The sequence below is a fragment of the Sorex fumeus genome, unplaced genomic scaffold (genome assembly GCF_029834395.1).
Source record: "Sorex fumeus unplaced genomic scaffold, SorFum_2.1 ptg000039l, whole genome shotgun sequence".
Taxonomy (NCBI): domain Eukaryota; kingdom Metazoa; phylum Chordata; class Mammalia; order Eulipotyphla; family Soricidae; genus Sorex; species Sorex fumeus.
The window spans coordinates 4,795,058-4,817,517 of NW_026606096.1; positions in this window are offsets into that span (position 1 = coordinate 4,795,058).

The window sequence follows — 22,460 nt, forward strand, 5'->3', positions numbered from 1 at the left end:
CAAACTTTGTAATGGGATTCTCACGGTGGCAGGCAAGTGGTAGGGTGGGGGAGTGTGGATGATGAAGTATTGGAACAGTATTAGATGGAATTTGACACTGGTGGTAGGACTTTTGTTGATATATGGTTAAAACTTAACTCTTAATAACTTTGTAAACTAAAATAAGTTTGCAATTAAACTTTGATGTTTAAAATTATTTAAAAATATGTTTGCCTTTCTACTTATCACATCTCAGCCACAGTGCTCAGAAGAATGCCTGGTTTAGATTGGGTCAGTCTCAGTCTTAGCATAGGTGTTTTGGGTCCACTGATGTTCCCTCGCAGAAAATAATTTCAGGAAGAGGTGAAACGGTAAAGTAAGATGGTTTTCATTGAAACATTTTGAGATATGAGAGAGGAGAGTAAGGAAGAAGTACATGTTGAGGGAACACAGACTTCCCTAGAGTCAAAATAAGCAAACTAAGAATAAAGAAAGCAAGATAAATGTTCAAGGGAGAACATCGGCTTGAAGAGCAAGCTACATTTTTTTTTACATCACCAACATATTCATTTCTTTCACATCTGACTATAATATTGTCATTTGTTATATTTTGTTGTTAAAAAGTGTTGTAACATTTTCTTGTGCTTTGCTGACTACCCACACTATCAGGTTTTCTTTGATCTCATTAAACTTTCTCAACATAGTGTTCTAAAGTCAGTCTCTGAGAATTTACAGAATTCATTCCTGGTGGAGCCCTCTATGTTATTACTTGAAATTACTCAACGTGTTGGGATTAGAGGGGTCTTACCCATTGCTTTTTCTGTGTTCCTGGTGTACTGAGGATGAATTATTATAATTAGTCCCCTTGAAGCTGTTTTGCACTTGTCTATGCAGTCCTGCAGTTCAGGTCCAGTTGAAAGATGGTCAGGGGAGTGCTAGGTGACAGCTGCCATGACTTAGCTGGAAGAGACATTTTCCCATTTCCTCCATTCCTTCTTTCCTTCTCCCAATACTATGGGGACAAGGTTGATATGACACACTCTGCCTTTAGAACATTGCATCCCCTCATTCAGTTACTCTACCACCTATAAGTTATTTCATCGTGTGCTTATTCTTCTGGCTTATTTTATTTAACATATCTTTCAGTTCCATCAATGTTTCATGATTTTTATCATTTTTTATAGATGTATAGTATTCCATTGTGTATATATACCACATCTTCATGATCCACGTACCTGTTGTTGAACATGTAAATCAATTCCAAATCTTAGCTATTGTACTGTACATATCAAAAAATACTGGGGACAATCTGTTGTGGGGATGTGGTGAAAATGGCACCTTCATCCACTGATGGTAAGTATGTTGTCTAGTCCAACAGCAATGAAAATCACTATGGAGGGTACTAACTAAACTCAGAATTGAGAGCCAATATAACACAGCAATTCCACTTTGGGTGTCTTTCCCCAGGACATAAAAACATTCATTCAAAGGAACATATACACACCGTTATTCATGGCTGTTTTTCTTTAAAAATATTTATTTTTAATTACAGGGCTGTGAATCACATAATTATTGATAGATGAGTCTTAGGCATACTATGTTTCACCACCAATTCCACCACTACTGTTATCTTCCCTCCAACAGTGGATAACCAGAATTCCAGAATTCCAGTATTCCTACTTCCTGCCCATTCCCAGCCTATCCCAGCTTCAAACTTGATAGGTACATTTTAAAGTTTAGTAGTTGTAGTTTAGATCTCATGTTTTCACTGTTGTTTATTCTGTACTTTGGTCTGTTGACCTTCTAATAACAACAATATATGCTTCTTAAAATATATAAATATTGGGAATTGAGAATTGAAAGTGGAAAATAAATTGTATTATTAAAATTACCTTTGAGATTATTTATCAGAATAATTATTTTTAGATATTTTTACTAGATAGAAAATTCTAAAGGGTTGGAAAATGTGTGCTTTTTTAAAAAAACACAGAGTTAAAGTTAATCGAAGCTTCCATGTAACACAGATGAGACATTGGTGCCATGAATTGCACAATTAATAGAGATTTGCAAATCTAAAGATTTATCCAAACCACATTTTCCAAGGATCAGTTCTTAGCTAGATCATTAGAGTAGACAGAAATAGGAGGATGAGGAAAAATTTACTGAAGTATCAGGATGGTCTCACTTAACTGTAATATATAGAATACTGGATGAGGAGATTTATTATAGTAAATGGGGGAAATGTAGAACACCTTTGACCACAGAGTTTAGAACAGACAAATAAAGAAATCAAAGGAAGAAGGAAGAAGAAGAGAAGGGGAAGTAATAGGCAAACAAGTATCTGGGCTTCAGTTATTCTGGTGATGAGGAATAGAATTATATACTCAAAATACAGACTCAACAATACTGAAAATGTGAGATATAAGCTGTATTTACAGGAATTTTATAATGTGCCTGTCAAGTCAGAGGGGGTGGGACTGGGTGGGGATGGATTATGAGAACACTAGTGCAGGGAATTTGGCACACGTGGCGGGATTGGTGTTGAAATACCATGACAAAAACTTAATTGTAAATAACTTTATAAACCACAGTTCTTTAATTAAAAAATAAAATGATAAAAAACTAATGAAGTAAGCTGAGAAGTACTTTAGACATTTACTCCCCATCTTCCTCTAAAATCAGAGAGAGGGAACACCTTGCTTTGTACAGAATGCGGCATTCTCTAATGGAAAGGAGAGGAAAGGAAATTATCCCAAGTTTCTGCTATATATACACTGAGTGCTATAGAATAGTGTTCTTTTGGGTCATGAACCAATTCTAGCCAGGAGGTGTGTGAAGGTTGAAAACACTAGATATGCTGCCTTGGTTATAACTGACGGTCTGTGGATGAGTATGCAGGACAGATGCTTTGGATGGTCCACAGTTATAAAATGGCTGAGGAATAGTGCCTTTGAGTCGCAGTACCCCTTTATGAATACATTACATTGCCTCAATTTCTTTGAGAATATCAAACTCCATTTTATCAAGAAGGAAAACTGTTAAACTGTTTAAATTTGAAATCAAGGGAGCTAGGATTTGAATTAGATCTCTGTGATGAAAGACATCCTGTAAGTACTGCATGCTTCTATTTTGAAACTATGTGTAAAAAGAGCCCCCCCTTTTAGCTTTATTGATGCTTTATTGTGTAATTTGTTATAGTAAAAGTGATTTTGTTACCCCTTATTATTTGTATAGAGTCAGTACTGGGAGATCTTTTCAGCATGGAACACAGCTTTTGTCACTACATCCCATAGCCACTATAACTGACAAAGAACAAAAGGATTCCCTTTGGAAACCTGATCAACTTTTCCTCTACTCAGGGGGCAAAACTGAACAGGGAGTTTCTGAGTTCAAGGGTGCTTATTGCATCCCCAGTTTATTCCATAGGAGAGGCAGTTAACTGAAGTCCTATGTCGCTGCTGGACACGTCACAATTGGGAGGTCTTAAAGGACAATGGAAAGACAGCATTAGGACAACCCTGCCGCACCATCTCTATCTGAGTGCTCTTTGGGCTGCTTCCATTTGAACATCCATATATTCCCTTGACTTGGGAAAGAAAAACAATTTTTTTTATGTAGGAGTATTGCTATTTATTCAGTCACTGATTAGCTGATTGAATTGTGCATGAACTCCACCTTACTTTTTTTTCATGTTTTATAATTTTATTTATTAAATTACCATGAGAGCAGTTACAAAGTTTTTGGGTCTACGTCTTGGTCATACTATGAAACACCTGTACCTTCACCAGTGCCCATTCTCCACCACCAAAAACCCCAGTATCCCCCCAACCCACACCCTCCCCCTACCTGTGGGGCAGATGATTTCCACATTACTCTCTCTCTGCTTTGAACACATTCAATATTTTGACACCAGATCCACCATTATTATTTGAGATTTTACCCCAACACTAGGATCTGCTGAAAAAGCAACAGTAGACAATTTGTGTTCTATTGCTGGTTATGAATAACATATGATGTTGCTTGACTGCAGTAGGGCCATGTGATTTTGAAATTCCGAAATTTTAACACTTAAATCTGGAGGGATTTCTGCCAAAAGCCACTGGGTTTTGAGATTTGCTCCTGAGTCTCTGGGATCATGGCTGCTGAGCAGCTTGATCAGGAGCCAGAGAGACTGTTTGTGGGTGATGACTTGGGATCTCGTTGGGGTGGGGAGGACAGGCCCGGCTCCACCCCCATCCCATGAGGCCCAACAAGTTTCGTCACTGCAGGCCCAAGCCAATGGCCTCTGGAGGATGATGGCCACCGAGCCGCCAGGGGGATGCAGGCAGAGGGACAACACCCTTTATCCCCTGGGGTGGCCCTGTGACAGTAACGTACTGTGGGGTCCGGACGCATTTCTGTGAAAAGCCACTGGGTTTCGAGATTTGTTTCTGAGTCTCTGGGATCATGGCCATTAAGCAGCTTGATCAGGGGCCAGAGAGGCCATTCGTGAAAAACAAATTTTCAAAGTACAGCTCAGTTGCAAACATCTTTTTCGTTAGGCGGGGAAGATTCCATTAATACCTTTAAAAGAATGGACCGGAAGCAATATTCTCCCTTGTGTAATTCAACAAAGTCAACAGTAAACTCCCAAACTAAATTCCAAAATTAAGTTTAAGGAAACTAACAAAATTCTGATGAAAAACAACTTCTAAAACACCAATACAAAATCCCCAATTCTTAACCATTATAGATTTTTACTTACTCTTTTTTATGCTGTCGCTTTAAGATATTTTTAGTATTGTATTAAGACTGGAAGTAAAATATAACTTGATAAAAATAGGCATAATTATAGTTGTATAACAATTGTACTATGGATAATTATGTTATTATTTGCATTTGAAAGGCATAATTATTAGAAACAAATAACAGAGAGGTGAGTTTGGGAAGTAACATGACATTTGGAGATTCCCAAACTATATTACTTTTTTTTTTTTGGTTTATTTTTGGGCCACAATCAGTGGCACTCAGGGATTGCTCCTGGCTCTGTACTCAAGGATCACTCCTAGGACTCACAGTATCAAATGGGGTGTCAGGTATTGAATATGGGTGACACATTCAAGGAAAAATATTTGTGACCCCAAAGACCATTATTCCTTTGCACCACTAAAAAGCATAGCGATTTTGACAATTTTTGGTGAAACAGTTTCTCCAGTTCCTGGTAGAAGCCTCCCTTCCTACTCAAATGCTTGTTAAGTGACCAATCTGTCCCGAACCAGTTGACGTTTTTTCTCATAGCATATTCCCAAATCATTTGAATATGTAAAAATTCATAATCACTCAAGAGGAAGTCTGACATAAAGAGTATTAACTGTTATAAAGAAGAGTATTAACTAATACACGGAATTTATTTTATGTTATTTTGTTGATTTTGTGTTTGGGGACACACCCAGTGATACTTAGGGACAATTTCTAGCATACTCCCAGCACTGTCAAGAGACCATTCAGGGCTGAGGATCAAATGCAGACTGCCTGTAGGTAAGGAATACACTCAGTTGGTTACCTTCCAGCTCCTGTTTTATGCTTTTTAATTAAGCAATTAAGATATTTATTACTTGTTCGTGATGTGCATATAAAAATGACTCTCTTTTACTTGGATGCTCAATATGTTTTCATCATTTCAAATTCTAACAAACAAACTTTAAGGTTAAAATATTTATTTTGAATACAATTTGAGTTACTCAGTTGATATGAAAAGTTTATTATTTTGCAATTTGTCACTAATCACATTCTTTTTTTCTATCTAGAATTGAAGAATTTTAATTGGTTTTTAATTGTGAGTGATGGTGGATTTTTAACATATAAATATAGTTATTTTCTAAAATTGTGTAATTGTTACTAAGGATTTCTACCTATTATAATTATTGAAATTTATCAAAGAAGTTTTTGACTATTATGTAAAAATGTTTAATGTTTATGAGCTCTAAAAATGTTTTACATAAATGAAATAAAAAGCTTGGGTAAAGATTCCACTAATCCTATTTAATGTTGTTATGCCTTAAACTTTAATTTTTCTAATATTAATCCTATGGATCTTGCTGTCCTTTGAAAAATTTCCTTTGATATACTTTATTCATTTATTTTAATTACTCCTGCTTAATTTTGACTAACTTTTGCTCTTACTGTGCAAGTCAATCATCAGGACTTTGACTTAATAAAGAGTTTAACATTTAAACTACTGTTTAATCATTTAAACTATTTTCATAGTTAAATGCATTACTTTTGTAATCTTATGATATAGTATTTTCCATGATGGTTTTTTTGATATTTCTAAGAAGTTGATTCAAGATCTATAGAGCTTTAATGACCGAGTTGAAAAATAAATTGACAATATATTTGTGTATCAATCATGCTAGAATTAGTGAACATATCTATTTAATTTGCCCTACTATTTATTCCCTTTCACTTTTGCTTTTTTGTTCCTGTGTAGTATAGGATAATATTGGTTTGTCTTTTCTCCTTCAATGGAGTTGACTTTCTCCTTTGCCACAAGGAGCTTAGGTTTATTGGGTTACACCCATCACAGTGTTCCCGAGGCACTCCCATTCCTCTGTGTTTATCTTTATCTTCTCTGTATTCTGCTTCCCCTATCTGTGAACCACCATCAACTATATCCCCAAATCAGACCCTGCGACTTGTAAGGTCAGATCCTTCTAGGGACTCTGGATTTTGTATTTTTAAGTGAAATCTTGCATTTCTCTTTCTCTTATGTCCTTTGCATTATTTACTTTAGATCAATGTCCTTATAGACACAGGAAGACAGTTAATGCGATGCTTTTATAACTTGGGAGTTCATTGACTCGGAATAATGCTTCTGAGCATCTGCCATATTTACTCAACTTAAGTCTCAATTGCCCTTAGTTCCTAGCACCCCCCAAAGCAGGGTCCTGACGAAGAGACAGCATGGACTGAGGGCAAGCTAGAGGCTACCCTGGCATCGAAACAGGACAGGTCAAGCACCATAAAAACTATAAGCTAAGAGCATGGTCAAGGACAAATTCTGTCATGATCCAAAGAGAAACAACTGGATAAGGACCCTGCTAGGGTTACGAAGGACTAATCTGTCCCGAGGACTGTAGTTTGGGATTTGTAGAAGATATCCTCAGGAGAGCCACTCTATAAGTTTAATATATTTCTTACTATGTCCATAAAAATGACTAATATATTAAAAAGTAAATTTAAAATGATTGTTTAAATGGATATGGGCTAAAGAAAAGAGAAATATGCCCTTAGATAATATTTCACCCTTAAGTAGAACTCCTAGCAGGATGAGATCTTTGTCTTAGAAGAACTTCACTATGAAGGAAGAGCTTTACATATGCTGGTTCTGTTAACTCACCAGAGTGTACTTGCTATCCCTAATCTGGGTAGTTAGGCTCTTGACTAAGGCTCAAATACTGGTTGTGGGGAGACTAGCATGAGGGACTGAGGAGCAGTGTGAGACTGGAATGAGGTGCTGAGTGATTTTGGAATAGGCACTCAAGGAGGATGGAATAAACCATAGGATAGAGATAAAATGGAATAAACAGCAATTGATCACCAAACAGACTGGCCCTGATTTCTCCTTCCTTTGTTCATAGCCATCAGTCATCTGGGATGGGAAAGTGGCCTGACCACCAAATATTGGTGGCGAGGGAGAGCACATGCATATTACTGAACACACAGTGTAGCATTTGAATAAAAGCAGGCACACAGACAAATAGAATAGAAAAAATTGTTCAGAAATAAATCTGTTTGTACAAGGACATATAATTTAGAATAAAAAACTAAATCTTACAATGGAAAAATAAAACTGTCTTCAAAAAACGTTGTTGGGAATAGAGAAGAGCCACTTGCAATGAAAATAAAACAAACACCGCACACAAAAATTAGTGTAAAATATATTGAAAACTTAGTTATTTGACTCAAAACCATCAAATATGTTAGACACTCCAGAATCTTAATATCAGAGATACATACACAGGACTTAGTTCTAACTTCAAGGAAAATAAAATGAACAAACAATTGGGAAAACAACAAATGTAAAGGTTTCATACAGCAAATAAATTACAATAAACAACACTGAAATTGTTAGACTCAAACTTAAAAAAAACAAATTTAAACGATACCTGTCAAGGTGGCAGGCTGGGCCTGGACTTAGGGTAAGAAAGGGGAATCTGGGAACACTGACGGAGGGAAGTTGATACTAGTGGAGGGATTGGTAGTGGAACATTATACGTCAAAAACCCAGCTATGAATAACTTTGTAATTCATGGTACTAAAATAAAGCTTTTTCTAATGAAAAATAAATTTAAAAAGTAATCAAGCAATTAGGACAGTATGCCTGCACATCATATATCTGACAGCGGGGTAATATCCCAAATAAATAAAGAACAACATAAAACAAGCTACTTAGTCAAAATTTACAAAAGACATAATAGACGTTTTTCCAAAAAAGGCATACAGATGACTCTCAGACACATACAAAATGTTCACCATTACCTGTTAAAAAAAAAAAAGAACAAAAATCAAAAGCATGAGGAGCTATCTTCATCATCTCATAAATGTGAGAATAGTCCACATCAAAATGATTAGAAGCAAAAGTGTGGATGAGGTCAAGCAAAAGTGTTGGTGAGGTCGTAGAGGAAAAGAAGCTCTGATATAGTGTGCAATGGTGCAACCTGTATGAAAAATGCTATAGAAATTCCTTAAAAATAAAATATTATTTGATACAGAGAAAAGTGTGCAAACCCATTTATATAAAGTATATGAAAAGACTTCTAAAACATTTTCATTTCTGTACTTATAGAATATTTATTTACAATAGACAAAAAATGAAATCAAACAAAATGTTCACTAACTAAGGGCTTAGGTAAGGAGGCTGGGGGTATGTGGTCAATAAAATGTTGTCATTAAAAGGATGAATCTGGACCAGACTTGAAGCTCAATTGTAGAGCACTTGTCACATGTATTTGAGACTCTGTGTTTGATCCTCATCAATGCAAAAATAAATAAGTAATGAAATTATGCCCTTGGGAACTAGATGGATGGATCCTGGGATCATTTTTCTGAAGTAAAATAAGGAAGTCAGGGGTGGAGAGAAGGAGAGGACAAAAAGGACACCTATGCCTCTCAGATCACTCTGGAGTGAGAAGTTTCTGAGTTTAATCCACTGGATTCAATCACAGCCACATCCTTTTAGTCTCTCCATTGTTATTCACAACACACTAGGTTTACCCCAAGGTTTTATTTAGTTTAGTTGAATTTAATTTGAGGTACCACAATTTCCAGTATTGTTAATGGAAATGTTTCAGGCCAAAACATTCCAGCACTATACACTCCACCAGTGTGCTTATTCGCTCTATCACTGTCCCCGTATTCCTGTCTAGTACCTCTTCGCCACTCCATTCCTCCAGTTGAGATCAGTTCCTCCTGAAGACCAGTTATTTGTTCTGTGGCTTTTAGGCATTTGTAATTCCCTCACCATATTCCTATAACATATTTATTTATATCCCACATATGAGGGAGATTATTCTGTATTTGTTCTTCTTCTAACATGATATTCTCTAGATCCACCAATAAAGGAGAAAACTGCATAGTTTCATTCTTACTTACAGCAATGCTTTATTCCATTACATATATGCCTTCTAGATATGTAGATATAGATAATATAGATATAAATATATTCCTTAGCTTCTTTATCCAGTCATCTATTCTTTTAACTTTGAGCTAATTCCTAATTATGACTCTTATGAATAATGCTTAAGTAAATTTAGGGGTGAAAATGATTTTTTCTGAAATGAATTTTGGGGCACATGAGGTAGATGCCAAAAAGAGGAATTTCTATATCATAAAGAAGCTCAATTCTTAGTTTTTCTGAGAAATATATATATTTCTTTCCAAAATGGCTGGATCAGTTGACATTCCCACTTGTAGTGAATGAGAGTCATTTTTTTCAACATCCACATCTACACTAATTGTTTTTGTTCTCTGTGGTGTGTGCCACTTTTTCTGATGTGGGATGATATCTCATTGCTCTTATTTGTCTCTTCCTAGCTATAAATTATGCAAATCATTTTTATATTCATGTTCAAATTCTGTAAGTCACCTTTGCAGAGGCTTCTTTTATCACTTTCCCCCATTGTTAAATATTTTTCTTTTTTAAGTTCTAACAGTGATATATATATACATATCTTAACTACTAGCACTCAGTGAGTGAACAGGGTGAGAGACTGTCTGAATTCATCATGTCGACCAAGACCATCCATAGTAACTCAGAGTTCCATAAGGCCGAATCTAAATGTTGGAGATGGGATTCTCTGGGTGGACAGTTCCACAACGAAATTGACCACATCATATTCAATGAATGGTTTTGCCTGACCGATGTCACTTTGTACCAAAACTCCAAACGGGATTAGAACACCATCTTCTTCTTGCAAAATTCTACTTCACGGAGCAGGGAGAAAGGGTTGAAATTTTAAGAAGAGAACTCCCAGAACAAACACCAACTGGGAGCTCTTTGGCACTATTGCGGCAACATGGGAAGATGGTATCATTGACAACATTGACAAGGAATACAATCGACTGGTTCAGCCCCTCCATGATTGTGCGAGGAATACCGAGAGAGAGATAGACACAAAAAGATGCCTGTCTTTGAAAACTCTTGAGTTCATTTGCCAACGTGCCTTGGCACAAGCCTCAGGCAACTGCAAACGAATTTCCAAGCTTGAAAAGCAGTGCAGAGAAGCGATAAAGAACACTTCAAAGAGAGAAGAGAAGTAGTGCTGGGAGAAGCAGCAGAAGCTGGAATAAGCATTTGCAATACCCGCCTGTCCTTCGCCAACTACAGGACCAAGATGACTACCCTCCAACATCCTTATGGATCTATCACATCTTCCAGAAGGGCAATGGAGAAGATCATCCATGACTTCTACTTGGATCTCTTCGATAGCCACATCCACCTGCCTACATATCAAATTCTGCAGGAGAGATATGTCATTCCCAGTGTTCTCCCTTCCAAAATCTGACACGTCATTTCTTTGGTAAAGAAGCAAATAGCACCCGGCCCAGACAAGGTAAGACTCCAACACCTGAAGATGTTGATGGTATCTCATCAATACACTGGCTCAGCTCTTCACATGCTACCTGTCTGAATGCAAGGCTCAATTCCAATGGAAAAACAGCAGGACCATACTACTGTACAAGAAGGTAGACATCACAACATTGGCAACTATTACCCGATCTGCCCATTGTCTGTTGTCTACAAGCTGTTCACTAGAGTCATCCTTAATAGGATTGGAAGAACACTAGATAAAGGACAACCATGTGAGTAAGCCAGGTTCCAAAAATTATTCAGCATGATCGACCATATCCTATTCAGCATGATCGACCATATCCACACAATAACCAAACTCATTCAGGTTTCTTGGGAGTTCAAGATGCCACTCTGTCTAATGTTCATTGATTTAAAGAAGGCCTTTGATTCTGTTGAGATGGAAGTGGTCATCGAGGCCCTAGTCAAACAGGGCATTCAAACTCAATACATCAGGATCCTCCATGAGCTGTATTGCTGATTCATTACTAGGATCTCACCATTCTATGAGGAAGTGATCATCCATGTCAAGAGAGAGGTTTGGCAGGGTGATATCATTTCACTGAAACTCTTCAGTGACACCCTCGAGAATGTCATGCAACAACTAGAATGGGAAGGAATGGGAGTGAATATAGAAGGTCAGCAACTACACCAACCTCGCTTTCCTGATGACATTGTTCTAATAATACCAAATATCAGCCAAGCGGCATAAATGCTGGCCGACATCGACTGTGAGTGTGGAAAGGTCAGACTACAGCTGAATCTCACGAAGACAATATTTATGAGAAATGGTTTTCATTTCTGACATTCCGTTCAATCTCAATGGAATGAACAGCTCCCAATGCAACAGTTCTATTTATGTAGGTCAAGTACTCAACATGACAAATGATCCAGCACCTGAGTTGCACAGGAGGAAGAGAGCAGCTTGGAATGCCATCAAGAGCGTCAAAGAAATAGCTAAAAGGATGAAGAACCTCCGGCTCTGGGTACATCTCTTCAATTCCACTGTTTTTCCTGCATTAACATACACCTCAGAGACCTGGGCCCTACGAAAACAGGATGAGATAGCTACTTGGGTCTCCCAAAGAAGAATTGAAAGAGCTATGCTTGAAGTATCACGCTTCACTCAAATGAGAGAAAGAATGCGGAGTTTTGACCTTCATTGACGATCAAGAATCAAGGACACTGTCTCATTTGCCAAGATGTCAAAAATCAGATGGGCTGGACACATAATGAGATTTGGAGATGACCGCCAGACTAGAGCCATTACCAACTGGATTCCACTGGATGTCAAACAATCGTGTGGCTACCCACGTACAAGAAGGTTAGACTTCTTCATCAAGACCCTGAAAGATACAAATTCAATGTGGTCCTTATCAGAATAACCATGACACTTTTTCAAAGAAATAGACAAAACACTCCTGAAAATCATACGGAACAATAAACACCCACGAATAGCTAATACAATCCTTGGGAAAAAGATGGGTTGCATTACCCTCTCCAACTTCAAACTGTACTACAAAGCAGTAGTAAGTAATACAGCAAGGTACTGGCCTAGAAACAGACCTGCAGACCAACAGAACAGAGTTGAATATTCTGTCACAACCCCCAAATATATGACCGCTTAATCTTTGAGAAAGGAGCAGGAAATATTTAGGAGAACATGGAAAGCCTCTTTAACAAGTGGTGCTTGGAAAACTGGATATCTACCTGGAAAAAAATGAACTCTGACCTCTGTCTAATGCCAGGTACAAAAGTCATATCAAAGTGAATTAAAGACCTCAATATCAGATATGAATCCATAAGGTACACAGAGGAAAATGTAGGCAGAACTTGCAACAACATTGAAGCTAAAAGAATCTTTTTTTTTAATTAGTGAAACACCATGACGTACAGTTGTAGATTTACAATTTTTTGTGCTTGGGTTTCGATTATACAATGACCAGATACCCATCCCTCCACCAGTGCCCATTTTCTACCACCATGGATAATATCCCACCACTCCCATCCCCCCTTGCCCCCCCCTGCCTCTGGCAGGGCAATCCCCTGTGTTCTCTCTCTCCTTTTGGGTGTTGTGGTCTGCAAAAGAGGCATTGAGTGGCAAACATGTTCAGTCCATAGTCTACTTTCGACATGCATCTCCCCTCCTGGTAGGATCCTCCAAACACCCTTTATTTGGTGCTCCCTTCTCTATCTGAGCTGCCCTTTCCTTTAGAATACCCGGCTGGCCACTAAGCTATGGAGTAATCCTCCTGGTGCTGATCTCAGCTATTCTTGGGTATTAATCTCATATTTTGTTACTTTCTATCCCCCAGATGAATGCAATCTTTCTATGTCTATTTCTCTCTTTCTGACTCATTTCACTTAGCATGATACTTTCCATGTTGTACCACTTGTATGTAAATTTCATGACCTCATCCTTTCTAACAGCTACATAGTACTCCATTGTGTAGATGTACCAAAGTTTCTTTAACCAGTCATCTGTTCTTGGGCATTCAGGTTTCTTCCAGTTTCTGGCTATTGTAAAGAGTGCTGCAATGAACAAACAAGTGCAGATGTCACTTCGACTATACATTTTTGCCTCTCTGAGATATATTCCCAGGAGTGGTATTGCTGGGTCAAATGGGAGCTCAATTTCTAATTTTTTGAGAATCGTCCATACTGTTGTCCAGAAGGGCTGAACCAGTGGACATTCCCACCAACAGTGAAGGAGTGTCCCTTTCTCGCCACATCCACGCCAGCATTGGTTGCTTTTGTTCTTTTGAATGTGGGCCAGTCTCTGAGGTGTGAGATGGTATCTCATTGTGGTTTTGATCTGCATCTCCCTGATGATTAATGATGTAGAGCATTTTCTCATGTGCTTTTTTGCCATTCGGATTTCTACTTTGAGAAAGTTTCTGTTCATTTCATTGCCCCGTTTTTGGATGGGGTTGGATGTTTTCTTCTTGTGGAGTTTAACCAGTATTTTGTATATCCTGGATTTCAACCCCTTGTCAGATGTGTATTCAGCGAATACCCTTTCCCATTCTGTAGACTGTCTTTGTATTTTGGTCACTGTTTCTTTGGAGGTGCAGAAGCTTCTTAGTTTAAGATAGTCCCATTTATCTATCTCTGTTTTCACTTGCTCGGACAGTGGTGTGGCATCTTTGAAGATATAATTAAAGCCGTCTACCACAAGCCGACAGCAAGTATCCTCAATGGGGAAAAACTGAGAGCCTTCCTTCTAAGATCAGAGATGAGACAAGGATGCCCACTATCTCCACTGCTGTTCAATATAGTACTGGAAGTACTTGCAATAGCGATTAGGCAAGAAAAAGATATTAAGGGCATTCAGGTAGGAAAGGAAGAAATCAAGCTCTCACTATTCGCAGATGATATTATACTATACTTAGAGAACCCAATAACCTCCACAAAAAAACTCCTAGAAACAATAGACTCGTATAGTAAAGTTGTAGGCTATAAAATCAATACCCAAAAGTCCATGGCTTTCCTATACTCAAACAGTGAGAGAGAAGAAAGCAACATGAAAAAAACAATCCCGTTCACAATTGTGCCCCAGAAAATCAAGTACCTAGGAATCAGCTTAACTAAGGAAGTCAAGGACCTGTACAAAGAAAACTACAAAACGCTACTTCAGGAAATAAAAGAGGACATGAGGAAATGGAAAGATATCCCCTGCTCATGGTTCGGGAGACTTAACATTGTCAAAATGGCAATACTACCGAAAGCATTGTATAAATTCAATGCAATCCCTATCAGGATACCCATGACTTTCTTCAAAGAAATGGAGCAAACACTCATGAAATTTATATGGAACAATAATCCCCCACAAATAGGTAAAGCAATTCTTGGGAAAAAGAAAATGGGAGGAATCAACCTCCCGAACTTCAAACTCTACTACAAAGCAGTAATAATTAAAACATCATGGTACTGGAACAAAGGCAGAACTGCAGACCAATGGAACAGGGTTGAATACACTGACATCTCCCCTCAATCATATGATCATCTAATCTTTGATAAAGGTGCAAGTAATGTGAAGTGGAGTATGGAAAGACTCTTTAACAAATTGTGCTGGCATCACCGGACGGTTACATGCAAAAAATGGGCTCAGAACTCTGCCTAACACCATGTACAAAAGTAAGATCAAAATGAATTAAAGACCTCAACATCAGACCAGAAACCATAAGGTACATTGAAGACAAAGTTGGGCAAAACCCTTCATGACATTGAAGCTAAAAGAATCTTTAAGGATGAAACAGCACTGACCATGCAAGTGGAAGCAAATATAAACAAATGACTACATAAACTAAGAAGCTTCTGCTCTTCAAAAGAAAGAGTGACCAAAATACAGAAAGATTCCACAGAATGGGAAAGAATATATACCCAATACCCATCTGATAAGGAAATAATATCCAGGATATACAAGACACTAGTAGAATTGTAGAAGATAAAAACCTCCAAACCCATCAAAAATGGGGAGAAGAAATGAACAGAAGTTTCCTCAAAAAAAAAGAAATAAATTGGCCAAAAGGCACACGAAAAAAATTCTCCACATTGCTAGCTATCAGGGAAATGCAAATCAAAACAACAATGAGATGTCATCTCACACCAAGGGAGACTGGCACATATTCAAAAGAATAAAAGCAACCAATGCTGGCATGGATGTGGTGGAAAAGGGACACTCTTTAATTGTTGGGGGGAATGCCCACTAGTCCAGCTTTTCTGGAAAAAAATATGGGCAGTCCTTCAAAAACTAGAAATTGAGCTTCCATATGACCCTGCAATACCATTTCTGGGAATATATCCCAAGGATGCTAAAAAGCACAGTAGAATTGACATCTGTACCTATATGTTCATTGCAGCACTGTTCACAATAGCCAAATTCTGGAAACAACTAAAGTGCCCTAGAACAGATGACTGGTTAAAGAAACTTTGGTGCATCTACACAATGGAATACTATGCAGCTGTCAGGAAAGATGAAGTCATGAAATTTGCTTATAAATGGATAGACATGGAGAGTACCTAGCTAAGTGAAATGAGTCAGAAAGAGAGGGACAGACATAGAAGGACTGCACTCATTTCTGGAGTATAAAACAACATAACATGTGGCTGACACCTAAGGATAGTAGATATATGGGACAGATAGATTGCTCCATAGCTGGAAGTCTGCCTCATTAGCAAAGGGGGGAAGGCAGCTGCAATAGAGAAGGGATCACTAAGAAAAAGATGGCTGGAGGAACTAGTTGGGATGGGAGATATGTGCAGAAAGTAGATAAAAGACCAAACATGATAACCTCTCAGGGTCTGTATTGCAAACCATAATTCCCAAAAGTAGAGAGAGATTATGGGGAATCATGTCTGCCATGGAGGCAGTGGGAGGGCAGGTAAAGGGGGGGTATACCGGGGATATTGGTGATGAGGAACGTGCACTGGTGGAGGGATGGGTGTTTGATCATTGTGTGATTGTAACCCAAACATGAAAGCTTGTAACTATCTCACAGTGTCACTGTCACTCTCCTCCTGTTGTTCATTGATTTGTTTGAGCGGACCCAGTAACGTCTCCATTTTGAGACTTGTTGTTACTGTGTTTGGCATATCAAATACATCACTGGTAGCTTGCTGGGTTCTCCAAGAGGGGCAGAGGAATTGAACCCGACTTGGCCGGGCCGACTGCGTGAAAGGCAAATGCCCTACCTCTGTGCTATCGGTGATTCAATAAAATTTTTTTTAAAAATGTAAAAAAAAAAGACCCTTTAAGATTTGAGGCTCTTAATGTTCCTAGAATGAGCAGACGCCATTTGGCTACCCTAGCATGCAACAAAGATGAATGCAGACGTTACTGGCAACTTTCAAGCAAATCAATGTGTAACGGGATGTCAAGTGCAAGTCAAGTGACTAGCACTCTGTAAAATTAATGGTGGGCAAATATTTTCTTCCAGTCTGTGGGGTGTCTTAATTATGGTCACTGTTTATTTAGTGATACAAAAACTTAATTTGATGTGATATATTTGTATTTTTTTTCTTCACTTTGCTTTTCCAGTGGCATTGAATCATTGGAAATAATTCTATATTTAGGATCATTTTGTTTTTATGTTTTTCTAAAAATAGTTTTAGAATGTGCGGCATGCGGGCACACTCCTGGAAACAGTGGCCTCCCCCATTCACCTCCCCTGCAAGCACAAGAGGGTGATGGTGGGCAACCTCTCCACAAGACAACCAGCTCGACTCCCCAAGGCCAACACCACAGAAGGTGGAGCTCAGGAAGGGAAGGACAGCAAAACCAGGAAGGACTGGAGTGATAGCACATCCAGTAGGGCATTTGCCTTGCATGCAGCTGAGCCCTGAGTTCGATTCCTCCACCTTCGATTCCTCCGTTCCTTTCATAAAGTCCTGCAAGGTACCAAGAGTATCCCACCCATATGGCAGAGCCTGGCAAGCTCCCCGTGCAGTATTAGATATGCCAAAAATAGTAACAACAAATTTCACAATGGAGATGTTACTGGTGTCCCCTAGAGCAAATCAATGAACAATGGGAGGACAGTGCTACAGTGCTACCATTTTAGGATTCAGGTTTTATATAGTGATTTTTAATTCGTTTTATTGGGCTTTTTTGCATAATGTGAGAAAGGGGTCTTAGTTTAGTTTATGTTGCATGTGATTGTTTAACCAGCACTTTGTTAGAGTATTTCCTTTATCCACTTCATACTATTTGCTCTTTTGTTAATATTAACTTCCTTAGAATCCATCTCTGGGCTTTCAATTCTATTCCATTAGTATGAGAATTTTTCCTTATTCCAGTATCAAAGCGGTTTGATACTGCATCTTTGTAGTAGAGTTTGAAGTTTTGGGCTTTTTTTTTTTAAAAAAAATACATAATTGTTTCAGTGTAAAAAAAAAACTCTGAGGGCAGCCAGGGGATGACCCCGATGGCTCGTCCCCTGGCCGCCCAGGTTCTGGGGGGCCCAGGCTGCCCCCCAAGCCGGGGCGGCTCGGTCATTGGGCAGACACCAGAGGAGAGGAGGGCCCAGCAGATGGATTAATCAGATGCCATTTATTCCATTCTCATCCCAGTTCACTCCTGTCTCTCTCTCCTTCTCTCCTGGGCCCCAATCTGGAACCCCTCTTTTCTGGTTCTGGCTTTGGATCTTGGTCTCGATCATCTCCCCACTCTTACAGTCTAGTTAAACCCTCTAAACCATGAGGGGCTGGGCTTATACATAGGTGTGGTCACAATCAATAGAAGTAAAGTTCTTTCCTTCAGGGAATGCTGCTTCTAGGACAGATTCTCTTTCAGCAGGATGACCCACCCAAGGGCAGAATACCATGGGTATGTTTCTCCTCTCCTAGTCCAACAAACATATAAGCATTCATAATATTAATCATTTTATATGGACACAGTAAGAAATTCAGTAAGCTTATAGAATTGCTCTCCTGGGGTCATCTTGATCTCAGACTACAGTGCTTAGGCCGGATTTGTCTTTTCTAACTCTAGCAGGGTCCTAGTCTCGTCGTTCCTTTTGGATCATGACAGCATTTGTCATGAACAAGCTCTTAATTTATAGTTAAGAATTGTGGTGCTTTGGCAAGGCCCATCTTGATGCCAGGGTAGCACATAGCTAACCACTTGCCCTGGTTCCATCCAGTCCCTCACTGGTACCCTGCTTTTCGGGGCGCTAGGAAGTGAGGGCAACTGAGGCTTAAATTGAGAAAGCAGATGCCCAGGAATGAATAATATTTGAAGTCAATTAAATCCCAAGTTACAAAAGCATAATATTGTCTTCTTGTATCTACACAAAAGGACATTGCCTAAAGTAAACTATTCAAAAGAAATAAGGAGAGGAGAAAGGCAATATTAATTTATAATACAAGTTCAGGGTCCTAGAAGGATCTGACCTTACAAATTACAGAATCTGATTAGGGGAATAAACTGATTAACTGTTTGGGGAAGAGAGCATAGAGAAGTAGTTAAAAATAAACAAAAGAATAGGAGTGACTTGGGAGCACTGGATTGGGTATGATCCGATAAACCTAAGCTACCCGAGGAAGGACAAAACATTGTAATCCTACAGTTTCAGAAGCTCATATTTTTCTTGAGTTCAGGAATATTTTTTTTAAGATAATGGGTCTGCTACTTCTATATTTTTTTAATGTATTTTCCAAAACTCAAGTTCCCAGTATTAACATGTTTGTTTCTTTCTCTCCACATATTTAACTTTATTCTTTATTTACTTTTTATCTTTAGGCCATTCGTTTTTGTGCTTAAGGGACCACATATCATGCTGGATGGCAAACTGTGGTCAACTATGTGAAGGCACTATCTCTGTGGCAACTGATAACCATCTTTTAAAATATATTTCTTTTCATATTCTAGACTCTGAGTTGACCACCATATTCAGTGTTAAATTTGTTGTTTTCAACTACTGTATTTTAAAACACCAAACAGGTTTTAAAATATTTTCTTTTGTAATGATTTTACATTTACAGACGTTTCAAAGAGCATATAGACTGTTTCTGATTACAGAAAACTATACTGTTTCCCACAGGACTCACATTTTACATTACCTTGTAACAGTGACACTGTGCAATCAGAAACGGTTTTATATTACTGCTGTTATAAATTTTCATTAATTTAATCTATTTTCTTTCAGATATGCGGGTCAGACATCTGAAATTACATTGTTCTTAAACCTGTTTCTTCTGGCGGCTCCGGGCAGAATGTGTCATTGACTTCTTTTATTTCTTTTAATACAAAATAACATCGCATAATTCACATAACAAGGCATGTTTCAGATGTGCATCCTTAAAATAAACACATGCAAATGCTACATTATATTCACAATTTTGAGCTCACTTATGTTTTGTATGATTTACTATTTTTACCCATTTACTCACTTTTGATGGTGGCATTTATCAACATAGCCAATGTTATAATTAAAGAAACTCCATTTATTTATGGAGTTTTATAATAATTTCATTCCTTTTTTTTACTAGCTTCTTTCTCTGATTCAGCATTTCAGTCAGCACAATAGTGCAATTACTATTGTATTGTCACAGTCTTTTCAGGTCAGTGGGAATTTCTAAAAATTGAGTTTTAATTTTGTTTAATTTTTTGTATTCTTCTTATATTCATTTTTTCTTTAATATATACTTCTATATTATGTTATATTTGGTTCAGAGATATAATTTTGTGCCTCTATTTCTTTTAGTTGTCATTTTCCCCTACTTTGGGGGGAAGTCAATTATTTTATATTCTATTAAAATATCCATTTTCAGAAATTCCTCTTTTCATTCTGTAGTAAAGTTTCTGTAGAACTGCTTTCCTCTGAGTCATAAAGAGACATTTTATTGATTCTGTTCTCAGTGTAGCTCACAAATTTGGTCTCTATTCAGTATTTGCCAACACAGAGTATGTGAATCACACACCTTCTGATTATGGAAGAATCACTTTCTCATATTACAAATAGGAAATATAGTCTCTAGGACATGAGACAGAAGATAACGAAAGAAGAAAAGTATCTAATTTTATGTTCTTTATGAGATGAAACATAACAGGATTTTTCTTGCTCTAAATCCATTCACTTTATGTTTAGAGAAGTTCCTTTAAACATTTTGTACATACCTGGTCTCCCAACATTGTTGGGTGCCTTATTTTATTTGGACTGCTGCACTTGGTGTCTTTGGTTCCCAAGAAAAATTGGTTACAGGACCTTAACAGGTGCTAAAATCTGCAAATGCTTATGTTTTTTACATAAAATTTCAAAGCATCTGCATATATCCTATACATATCTTCTATATACTCAAAATCATGTCTAAATTACTTAAAATACCTAACACAGCATAAATTTTTGTAAAAAATGTCAAATTATTATTTTAGGGAGAAATAACAAAATAGCCTATACATATTTTGTACAGAAACAACCTTCTTAGGTCCAACTACACAAGTACACATTTCTATTAGCAGATTATTGAATTATTGAATGTGGAACACCCAGAATCAAAGGTCAACTTAAACATAGCCTGTGTGACTTTAAATATAAAAAATCTTTTTACCAGCATGCTGGAATTAGGGAAGTCCACGACCAAGGGTGCAGGCAGATTCAAAATTTTCTGAAAACTCACTTCCTGTTCACAACCATCTTGCTGTGCCCTAATAAAATAAAAGTAGCAAGAAAACACCCTGGGCTCTTTCATAAAGGAACTAAAACCATTTTTGTGACACTCCTGCTTTTATGTCCTCTTTATCTTCCAAAAACCTCACCTTCTATTACCATCACATTGGGGGTTAGAATTTATACAAATAATTTTTTGTAGGAAGGAAACAGTCATCAGTATTATACGTTTTAAAAAATACATAAAATATAAGATACCTAAGCCTGAAACTCAGAGATGAAGTTGTAAAATTGAAAGTCATCAAGCATAAAGATTTTATTTAATGCTACAGAACTGGATAAAGTTATCTAAAGAGAGAGTTACATGGATAATAGGCAAAGGCTCATCACTGAGCACTGGCTACTCTGTATGTTACTAGCAACATCAGAGGTAAGAACTGAAGGAAGCTAGCGTGAGAAAGTCTTGAGTTATCTAAAAGACTGCTTCTTCAATTTCAAAGTAAAAAATGTGAAGCAATATTCTATTATGTAAAGAAATAAATTGTATATATAAACACTAGATTCATAAAGGTTTGAGTTTAAATATCGACTTGGTCTCAACTACATGTATCACATGGTTGAACTTACTGACCTCTCAGTAGTATAAATGGTATGTCTGTATGATAGTATGAACTTACTGCAAAGAACTTTTTTGTTATCTTTTCCCTAACTTTTTTTAAACACCATGGGTTATAAAGTCGTTCATAATACAGTTATTTTGGTCATTCAATGTTCCAACACCAATCCCACCTCCAGTGAGAACTTCCCTAATGAGACCATTGTCCCTAGTTTTCCACCTGTTCCCAGCCCTGGCACAAAATAATTAATTTTATATTGCTTTACTATAAAAAATGGTAATTGGAATTAACAAAAATAGTTTAGTAAAAGAAATTTTGTGAAAATTGTAATATCTCACAATGGTGTTACTAAAGTCTTTGAGAATTCACTGGGCTAATCATTGCTGATTAAGCCTTCTGTGTTCTCATTTATTGAACTTATGATACTTTCCTATCTACTATGTCATGCACCTACTAGGCTGTCCATATTGTGGAACTTCAAAGTGTCATATGAATGTGTCTGTGGCTGTACACTCCAGGAGCTGTAGATCTGGGATGATTCTTTGACTTGATATCATTTAAAATTACTTGTGAATCTGTGAAGCTAGGTTGTATATTTGCTGGAGATTATGGGATGTGGGTATAGATCTGGGACTGGGACAGAGT